This window comes from Pongo abelii, chromosome 15, assembly GCF_028885655.2.
Source record: "Pongo abelii isolate AG06213 chromosome 15, NHGRI_mPonAbe1-v2.0_pri, whole genome shotgun sequence".
Taxonomy (NCBI): domain Eukaryota; kingdom Metazoa; phylum Chordata; class Mammalia; order Primates; family Hominidae; genus Pongo; species Pongo abelii.
The window spans coordinates 34,110,220-34,119,866 of NC_072000.2; the positions used below are offsets into that span (position 1 = coordinate 34,110,220).

The 9,647-nt window shown below is 35.6% G+C and overlaps 1 long non-coding RNA gene across 2 annotated transcripts in view; it reads right to left on the reverse strand.

Annotated features, from left to right (window-relative positions):
• LOC129049739 (uncharacterized) overlaps positions 1-8,399 on the reverse strand; it is a 59,382-nt gene extending 50,983 nt beyond the window's left edge. Inside the window, exon 1 of one of the 2 annotated variants that reach the window (XR_008513029.2) lies at positions 8,020-8,399. This is a non-coding gene — a long non-coding RNA (uncharacterized LOC129049739). The remainder of the gene's footprint in view (positions 1-8,019) is intronic. The other variant, XR_008513028.2, reaches the window with a different exon arrangement.
• Between the last annotated feature and the right edge of the window lie 1,248 nt (positions 8,400-9,647).

Sequence of the window (9,647 nt, forward strand, 5' to 3'; positions counted from 1 at the left end):
TCCCCATCCCTCCAGTGCAGGTAAGACTCTTTCATTACACACCTGCCAATAAAACTTGTGTCTATCCAGGAGGACATTTATCTCAATTTATTTGATTAGTAGGCTTAGAAAATTAATGTCTGTCTCTTCCCCTTGACTAAAAGCTACCTGACAACCTGGACCATATTTCCCTTTGCTCACCATTGTATCTGCGGGAACCTCCTAATGAGCCAAATAGAATAGTGCTCAAGGCCGGGCACAGTGGCTCACATCTGTAATCCCAGCACTTTGGAAGGCCAAGGCGGGTGGATTACCTGAGGTCAGGAGTTCAAGAACAGTCTGGCCACCTTGGTGAAACCCCCTCTCTACAAAAATACAAAAATTAGCCAGGCATGATGGCAGGTGTCTATAATCTCAGCTACTCAGGAGGCTGAAGCAAGGAGAATCACTTGAACCCGGAAGGCGGATGTTGCAGTGAGCTGAGATTGTGCCACTGCACTCCAGCCTGGGCAACAGAGCAAGACTCTGTTCCAAAAAAAAAAAAAAAAAAGAATAGTGCTTAAAAAATATTTCTTGAACGAATGGACAAATGAATAGCCTATCTTTACTAATGGGAGTTTGTGACTATAAAATATTTTTTAAAAAGGTAAATTTTATGAAAGTCTTAGTTTGCTCTGTTTTTCATAAAATTTAATTACAAAGGTATGAAGAAATGATCTGTAGATTTAGTAATATAGAAGCAGCAATGGAGAGAAGAAAAAAAAAGACCCAGAATCTTCCATTATTTCCTGAAAGCTATCATTAACTTGAGATTTTGAGAAGTCATTCTTGGACTATCCCATCAGCTATATCACCCGATGCCATCATTTTAAGTCCTCAGGCTCAGGTTATACTTAAATCCATAGTACCAACATAAATTCTCAGTTTCATTACTTTTTGCCAGTTGATTTCACAACTTTAATATTAATTAAATATAGCCATTTTTGTCCTTGTGCCTTTTGTTTCTAATAGCTTTAGCTTTTCTTTTTAACATGGTAAGCCCATTCTCCAAAAAGTTTTATGTAAATATATTTTTATTAATTTAGCAATTATCTGATGCAAATGGACTTAGAAAAAGGATGCCTGAAGAAACGTAAGGCACTAATAGCACTAAAACAATTGTAAAATAATTGAAGCTCAGAATACTGTCAGAGTTTATGGAGTATTTCTTTACAATAAGAATTACGAAATTATAGGAGGAAATTAGATTATGTACTTTATTAAGCTATTATCTTCCAGTACTTAAAATCATTACAGTCAGGCACTTTTTAGAAATTGCATTACTATTATACATGACAGATTAAACACAAGTTTATTTCTACTCCCTCCTGAATGACAGTGAAGAAAGCCTGAAAGACAAACAGAACAGAACACATCACTAGATACAAATCTGGAAGCTGAAAAGCATATATAGATGGATGATGGTACTAATTTGGCAGGCCAGAGAAAGAATAAGCTTGAGTCTGGAGAATGAAGCCAATAGGAGGCAAGCCAGTTCATATCCTCTCAAGCCTGGGAATTAGAAGCACCTTGGAATGGTAGAGGGCAAGAATTTGTTGAAAGAAATTATAAATAGCAATGAGAGTCCCAGACCCCCTCTTCCAACCAGCAAGTGAGTTCATTTTTCCCACCCTGGCAGAAATTATTCTCTAATGAGATTAAATCTAAAGAACTCTGGTCTTGGGTCATCAGATACAGCTAAGGGCAGAGGTGCTATAATTAAAACAAAAAATGACTAAAAATCCACATATTGGATGGTAAAGGCCAGAGCTCTCTTCTCTCGTATGACTCCAAAAACACTGGCAGCCAAGTTTATACCTTCCCTCAAGGGAAGAAATTGGAAGGAAGACAAGCCCAAAAGAAAAATCTATAGTTGCTGGAATTTAAGACACCCTCACAAAAAGGCCAGTTCATCCCCTACAATCCTACACCAGTCAGTAAACACCAACTTCAAAAGTTAGAGCATCCTATCAGCATTTTAGTGCATCATTCTTACATGTAGAAAACCAAGGAGCATTTGTCAAAATTCTATCATTGTCTCAAGGCCCTCTCAAATGTCACCTTCTCCATGAGGTTTTTCCTGGGTCATCAATTTAGTGTGGCATTAACTGTAATCTATCTTGTTGTGTAGTTATTGTAAATATCTTAACATCTGTTAGGCGGGTGGCTCTCTCCTTGACAGCAGGAACATGTTTATATATAACCAGTTACCTTCTGAACAATCACTTGGCTATCATACTTTCCTCAAACATGTCCCAAACTGAACTCATTATCCTGCCTTCCAAACCTGTGTTCTCTGTCTCACCAAATGGCCCATCTATCTACCTGGTTGCTCTTGTCAGAAATCTAGCACCTCCTCTATTTCTTCATATACATTCTTTCAACAAGTTCTGCTCATTCTACTTTCTATATGTATCTCAAATACATCTTAGCTCCATTCCCTTGCTGAAAACCCATCAATGGCTTCCCATCCCATTTGAAATAAAATCTGAACTCCTTAAAAAGGCTGATGATGCCTTACACAATCCGACTTCTGCCTTCCTCTCCAGCTTCAAAGTCTCCACACTCTCTCTAGAAATGGAAACTTTGTGAGACTTCTTCCCTCTACTTGGAATATTTTCTTCCTACTCCTCCTCTAACTCCTACTTATTCCATAGGCCTCAGACAAGACTGCCCCACCTTCATCCCCAAAATATATCAGGTATCTATATTATCTTTCTGCTTGGCACTCTATAGCACCTATACTTTCCCTTCATAGCATGTATATTCATTTATTAAATGAATACAGTTATTCATTTAATATCTGCCTCACCTATGACCCCATAAACTCTGTGAAAGCAGGATAATGGCCATTTTACTTACTACTATATCCACAGCACAGGACATAGTCTATAATAGGCAATGAAACATTTGTTGAGTAAAGAAGTGAATGACCATGTTTAATTTTCTTGAAAGACCAATGCCTGGTGAGCGCAGGAACTGAAAAAAAATGATCAGACAGAAGAGACATTATCAAAATAGAATCTTTAATATGTGGAAAACAAAGGAATGAATGAAAGATGGATCTCAGGTCTGCTGTGACTGGGAAAAGGACAGGGCCACTAAAATAAGTGGAAGAGTTAGAAAGAGATGCTGTTTTGATAAGGAGATGATGAATTTGGATTTGGATAAGTTGAGTTATAGGAGCCAGTTCCATTTGGGTTAAAAATGCAAGCATGTATTTGGGGATATAGGTCTATACCTCCGAAAAGAGGCTGAGATGAGAGATAAAGCTATTTTGGAGTCATCTTAGTAGTGCCAAATATTCCATCCTCAGTGACTTTCAAGTAAACACACAATTAGTGAATCCTGGACTTCCTTTTATAGGATTTCTCACACTTATAATGACTTATTCAATGCCTGTCTTCTCTCGCTCAACTGTAAGTTTCATGAGGACGGTATTGCTCTATCCTTAGGAAGGAAGCCACTACAGTGTAGGGAGTCTGGGAACAGGGTGGTATGGAAAGCCAAGTCTTAGGCTGTTAAGTGAAGACTTACTCCTTTTCTCCACTGGCAGTATTAGCAGCCATGCTAAAGAAATTCCCATTGTATGGTGGGTCACCATTGTTCCCCCAGTGGAATGAACAAATGATTTTAAATCACTCGATTGTCTAGTAGCATAGTTGTAATTAAAATGTGTGTTTCTCAGTTCAATATCCTCTCCCTGGTGTACAACTATTATACAATGCACACGTCTACTAAATATCTACCTCAATTTACCCCACTGCGAAAACAGATTGTCCCACTATCTCAGGTACTTTTAAGATACAATGTGTTATTTAGAAGCCCAGAGAAGTCTAGACTTGGAAAGCGTATACCCAGAGACTCGCTGAAATCTTCTCGCTCTACTCTTACACACAGAGATTTGTATCTTGCCAAGTTGGTTGAAATTGATTCTGAAGCTCAAGTTATGGCTATTTGATTATTTTATATGGATGCAACTCAAAGTACTTCATCAGAAGTTCTGAACATCAAAGGCAACAGACAATCCCTATAATTAATCTGTCTTCTACCTACAGATAATATGGTAACAATGTGACTTATTTTAAAATAATTTTATTTGATAAAAATATACCACCACTCTCTCTCTTTGTTAATGTTTTTACCCCTTGACTTCAATTAAATTCAACAAAACGTGCTTGAAGCATAAAGGCATTTAACAAATATTTCCTAAAATGAACTGAGAAGTACCGTTACAACATTCCCTATTTCTAGAAGATAAAGTAATATGGAACCTACCTTCAAGCAAAAATCCAAGATTCCTACCATTAACATTAATCCAGTGCTGATCTACTTCTCAGTGTGTTTTACTTTTTGTGAACTGTGCTATATTATGAAACCTAAAATCAGTGTTGAAAAAACTAAATTATATGCCTACATTTATACAAATTATATAATTGTTCACATGGTGGATTATTACAGAATATTACCAATTCATTAGTTACAATAAACTTCTTTTCCAAAGAGTTATATAAGAACATAAGACACACATGGAATTGCTTCATTTTCAGCTTTTCCCCCACAGTACAAATCATTTTTCTCTGTATAAGATGTCACTATCTCTCCAGCAGGTTAATCCCAGGAGGTTTAGCAACTGCAATTACTACATTTAAATATTCCACATATCTGTCAAGACTTCAAAGAATTCTGTGGTATCAGTTTAAATATAAATATATATAATTCTAGTTAATCATCACTTAAGGCAGTTTTGAAAACCACATTACTTACTGCTGCAAATTTCAATGTTATATTATGTATGTTGTATAGTTTTCTATATTGCAACTCTGTCTATTAATTTATTGGTTAAGAAAATGTCCATACTGATTCTGCCAAGCATAACTAGTCTCTTTATATAGAAAATACATAGTTTCTCACTAAGGTAAACTTGTCAAGATCTTTTCATCTAATCATGGAAGAGAAAAGAACACCAGAAAAAAATCACTTTATGCTTTACATAGAGCTCAAAGTCAGGTTTGAAATCTCATATAAATACAGTATTTCAAGAAAATGCTAGCAAAACATATTACAAGCTCTTCATTTGTTTCCTCTGCTTCTAAAGGAAACCTTTATATTTACCAGTGACTACACTAATGGTCAATAGCTTTCATTCTTCTGCTGCTTTTTAATGTAAGTGTAGATTTTGTGCATTTTGTAAATTCATCTTATAAACAGCTTCAGTGACCCTCAATGAAAATCAAGCATTTTGATGGTGTAGTAACTACAGCTACATAATTTTGCACCGGGATGGGTCATAGGGTTGCTATATTTACCTTTAAGTTAGATTTGTTCATGTGTCTGTATTTATTTATCCTACTTGAATAGCCCTTACAGTGAAGATAAAAGTGTAATTATTATTACAACAATGAAACATTCAGGGTGCCAGAACCTAATATCCTAGTGCCCAGCAACCATAACTAACACCAGTGAATAGCACTTCAAGGCTTTTAATCTCCATGACAACCTACCTTGCATTCTTCAATAAAATACCACTTTGCATGCATACAAACATATTCTTTATACACAGCCTACTTGTTAATAAATATCACCTGCACCGAACACCAAAAAAAAAAAAATCCAAGGCCTTCTTTTTAAATAACTCTAAGTTCTCCCTATAAAACTAATTAATTGAACTCAGAAGGAACTTAATTTATATCTTTACATCCATAGCACACCTACACAATACGCCACCGAAAGACTTTCTGAAAGAGATATTGAAACTGATACCTTCTTCAATTTAAAATACTATTCTACCCCTAAAGCCTTCGTGGGTATTGTATCAAAAACACTTTGTTGTCATGAGTAGGTCATTTTGTTTCAGACCTAGGCATTGCTGATGTTCTGCCATGGGGTGAACTACGCTGCTACAGGCTTAAGACTTTGTTTATTCCCTCAACTGTTGAAGACAAGTCTCTCATTTTTAGGGTAAGACTCATAGGTTTGTTGATTGTTCTGGCTCTTGCCTTCTTCTTTGGGACCCAGCTTTTGTTCATTTTGCTCCTTGTTAATTCTTACAATCAAGAACAGATCAGAAAGAACTGGGAGAGAAAGCCTGAAACTTTTAGGGGGTGGTTTTTCCCACACACTTTACTTAAAGGTACCAGGGTAGAAGAAAAGGAGCGAAGTAGAAGTAGTATCTAAAGCGAGATTTGAGAGTCTCTGTTGATCTGGTTTATTCATATACCATTTTTCAAAAGGAACGAAACTGGCTTATTGTATAGAACCTTATCATCTTTTAAAATTGTCCATCTCAGGTGGCTTCTGTGTAGATCAGGAAGCCATCAGAAGGAGTTCTTGGACATTCAAGAACCTCACAATGCAGGCCATTGAAGAATCTGTGCAAGACAGATCACAATTTACTCTTTAGATGATATTTTGCTTTCTTTTGAAAATTATTTATACTTTTGTGTCTCTGGTTCCTTTTTAAAGTGGTTTCTTTACTCTGTTGCCTACTTAAGAGACTAAGGTTCTATTAATTACTATACTGATCACATAAAACTCAATAGAATTTGAAAAGAATATTTTGAATATAACAACCTATCTAAAGCAAACAACTAAAAGGCCTTTTTCATAAATATGTCAAAAAATAAATTCATATTTTCTAAACTAGCATTTTCTTCCAGATAACAATTTAGGTGTACAGAAGTGGAATTCTTCTCATTATGCCAATAATGTCCTCAATGCTGTAGTCTCATCTTCCTAAAACTAAAATAATGTGGAAGCAAAGCCTAGCCATGACTCCTCCTGTCTAGATAATTTCAAATTAGTTGTACTCATCACACCCATAAGCCACTATTTTCTTTTACCTGCATAGGATGACAAGTCTATTTTGCTGTCTCCTTTTTCATAATTTCATAGTGGCAGTATTTTCAGGACTCTGAGGTTCATTCTATTCATTACATCAAACAGCCGGTACAAAATCAAAAAAGCAATTATGCAAACACTGTAACGAATTCTCACAAACATTTTATTAAAATAATTCATTGTTCTCTTTGAATTTTACAAAACAACCAATTTAAGTAATTTTTCTTTTTATTGTATGATATAACTGGATTGTTTTTCCTCAATTGACTGGATATTTTGTCATGTAAAAATAGTTTTCAGTGTATTAATTATCACATGACTATAGCAGACAACAAGGCAAGGGGCTATTTTAGGGTTCTGAGAGCTGAGGCAACCAGGCATACTTTATAAAATCACATGGATCTAATGTTGTCGGGATTTGGGTCGGTCTAACAATGATGGTTTTTCTGTTTATGTGACAGCCCTTCCAACTATGCTTTGACCACTTTGAGGTCAACACTGAGAGCCAATACTGTGTGTCTTCCTAATATTCTCTAATTTACAAAGCAGTGGCCACCATATTTTTTTAAAATGCATCACAAATGTCTGTTTAATTGAGCCCAACTGAACCCCAACTAAAATCACTTTTGAGCACAATATTCCAATTAGTTTCTAGCACATTTCTTGGTTGGTATTGGTTAGAAGTCTTTTGCATTTTAAAAATTTAAAACTGGCCCACTGAAGCAATTTCCAATTGCTTTGATTTGTGCATTAAAACAGAATATCAACATTTCTATTTTTGTGTCTTTAAATATTGCTGTGAATAGTAATAATGCATCCTCAGCAGTAGTCTCATTCCCTGACACTATCATGGTGAGAAAAGCACTATAGTAAGACCCAGTAACTCTGATTGAAAATAACACTTCCCCCACTATTTTTAGGTGAGTGTAACTCTTACAAGAAATTTAAAAGAAATTATGAAAATACCATGTAATTTTCCTTCTGCCTTCAGGAAAAATAAAACCAACTCCCCACCCCCAACCCCCCCCTTCAAAAAAATTCTGGTCTCTGAAAAGTCACCAAAGAAGAAGACTTTAGGTGACTAACTTTGTCACACATTCCAGTGATTCACAACACTTATATGTAACCCAACTTTCAAGTGCAGCTAAAACATAAACTTACCATTTGTTGGTTAGCCCTCAGTAAGGCTAGTAAGATGTCTTCCTATGTAAGGAATAAAATAATTCTCAGGCCCTTTGTGGCCTTGTTTACTGCAAGCCAAAGAATTGAGAGCTGCAATTGTTCTTCCCATCCCAGAATTCGCTTCCGACCAGCCAGCAATTTAATGTTTTCATTTTCCATAAGCCATTCACCAAGCTCTCAAAGGCTGGGTTTTGCCAAAATTAGTGATGTATGAAGGCAGCCACGCCCCACCTTCTGTATTTATGTGTTTATAGTTGCTGTTTATAGAATCAACTGACTACTCTTTCAGGTTATGTAGAGATGCTGCTTGCCTGTAAAGTGCTGGTAAGCAGATTCTCTAAAATCAAAACCCTGAATTTTAGTGTTGCCAGTTTCCATGGTGTAAATGTTCCCACCTTTGCTGATGTCATAATACCAACATGAGGTCACTGAACAGGAAGTTGGGAAAAGATGCACATCATCTGCTCTCCTGAACCAATAAGAGCCAGTTCCAAGACACCATAACTGATTGCTATATTTTAGGAATTTTTTCTGATTATAAAGGTAATTGGCATAGAAAATTGGAAATAATTAAAAGTAAAATGAAGTAGAAAACAATACCTAGAATTCTAAAAGCTAGAAATGCCAATGATGTCATTGTTAATGTGGGACACGGTACTACTGCCTACCACAAATAACACTTATGTGGAATTCTAATAAATCTGGATTTCAGTGTATCTTTCTAGAAACCATAGAAATTTCAATATATGCTCAAACTGAAGCCATTCCTAATGGGCATATCAGAAAAAAAAGAACTTGGAATTCAGAAGGAAAAGTAAAGAAACTGGTTAAGAATTAATAAAGGATTTGGCAATGAAGTTTTAAGATAGCTAAAGCTGGAAGAAAATAAATTCCGAAGTTTGAATTGTATTCCTGTATTTGTTAGCTCTCAAGGGAACTGAGGGTGAAGAAGGAGCTAAAGGCAGGAGCTTTGGCAAGATATCATCAAGCCAAATATCAGATAATCTCATATGTTTAACTAAGCTGAGTTAATTAAATAATGATTGCCCAAGATTTTTCCACCTCGAACGTCCAAATAGCGACAGATGTCTGACACCAAAAACACCACCCTAGGAGTTGGAGTCAACAGTTCAGTTCCAAGTCCTGTCACAAAGGTATTAAGCACAGAAATTATCTGCAATATAGCAAAAAAATTTAAAATTATTTTGTAAAAGAATGTAGAAGGAAGGAGACCTTGAAGCATGAGAATGGTAATAAAAACATTATTGCAAATTCAAGATATATAAAGTGATGTGGGTATCTCCTTATTTATGGTGCTATGCTTATTTTTTTAAATAAACTTCAAAAGCATTTACAAAGTATTCTAAAGAGTTATCATTAATTATGATGCACTATCCATAGCTCCAAACTATGGAGGTTTTCAAAAACTTAAAATTTTTATAGATGAGTATTTCTTTTATGTATTTCCCTCAAAATATACTCTTTCTTTGCACTATGATTTTATGGGTGAGACAATTTATTAATTGTGTGGTATTTCTCTAGATTTTACATAGCCTAATTCAGTCCATCTTTTAAAACAAACATTCTTATTGAAGTAAGACATGGAT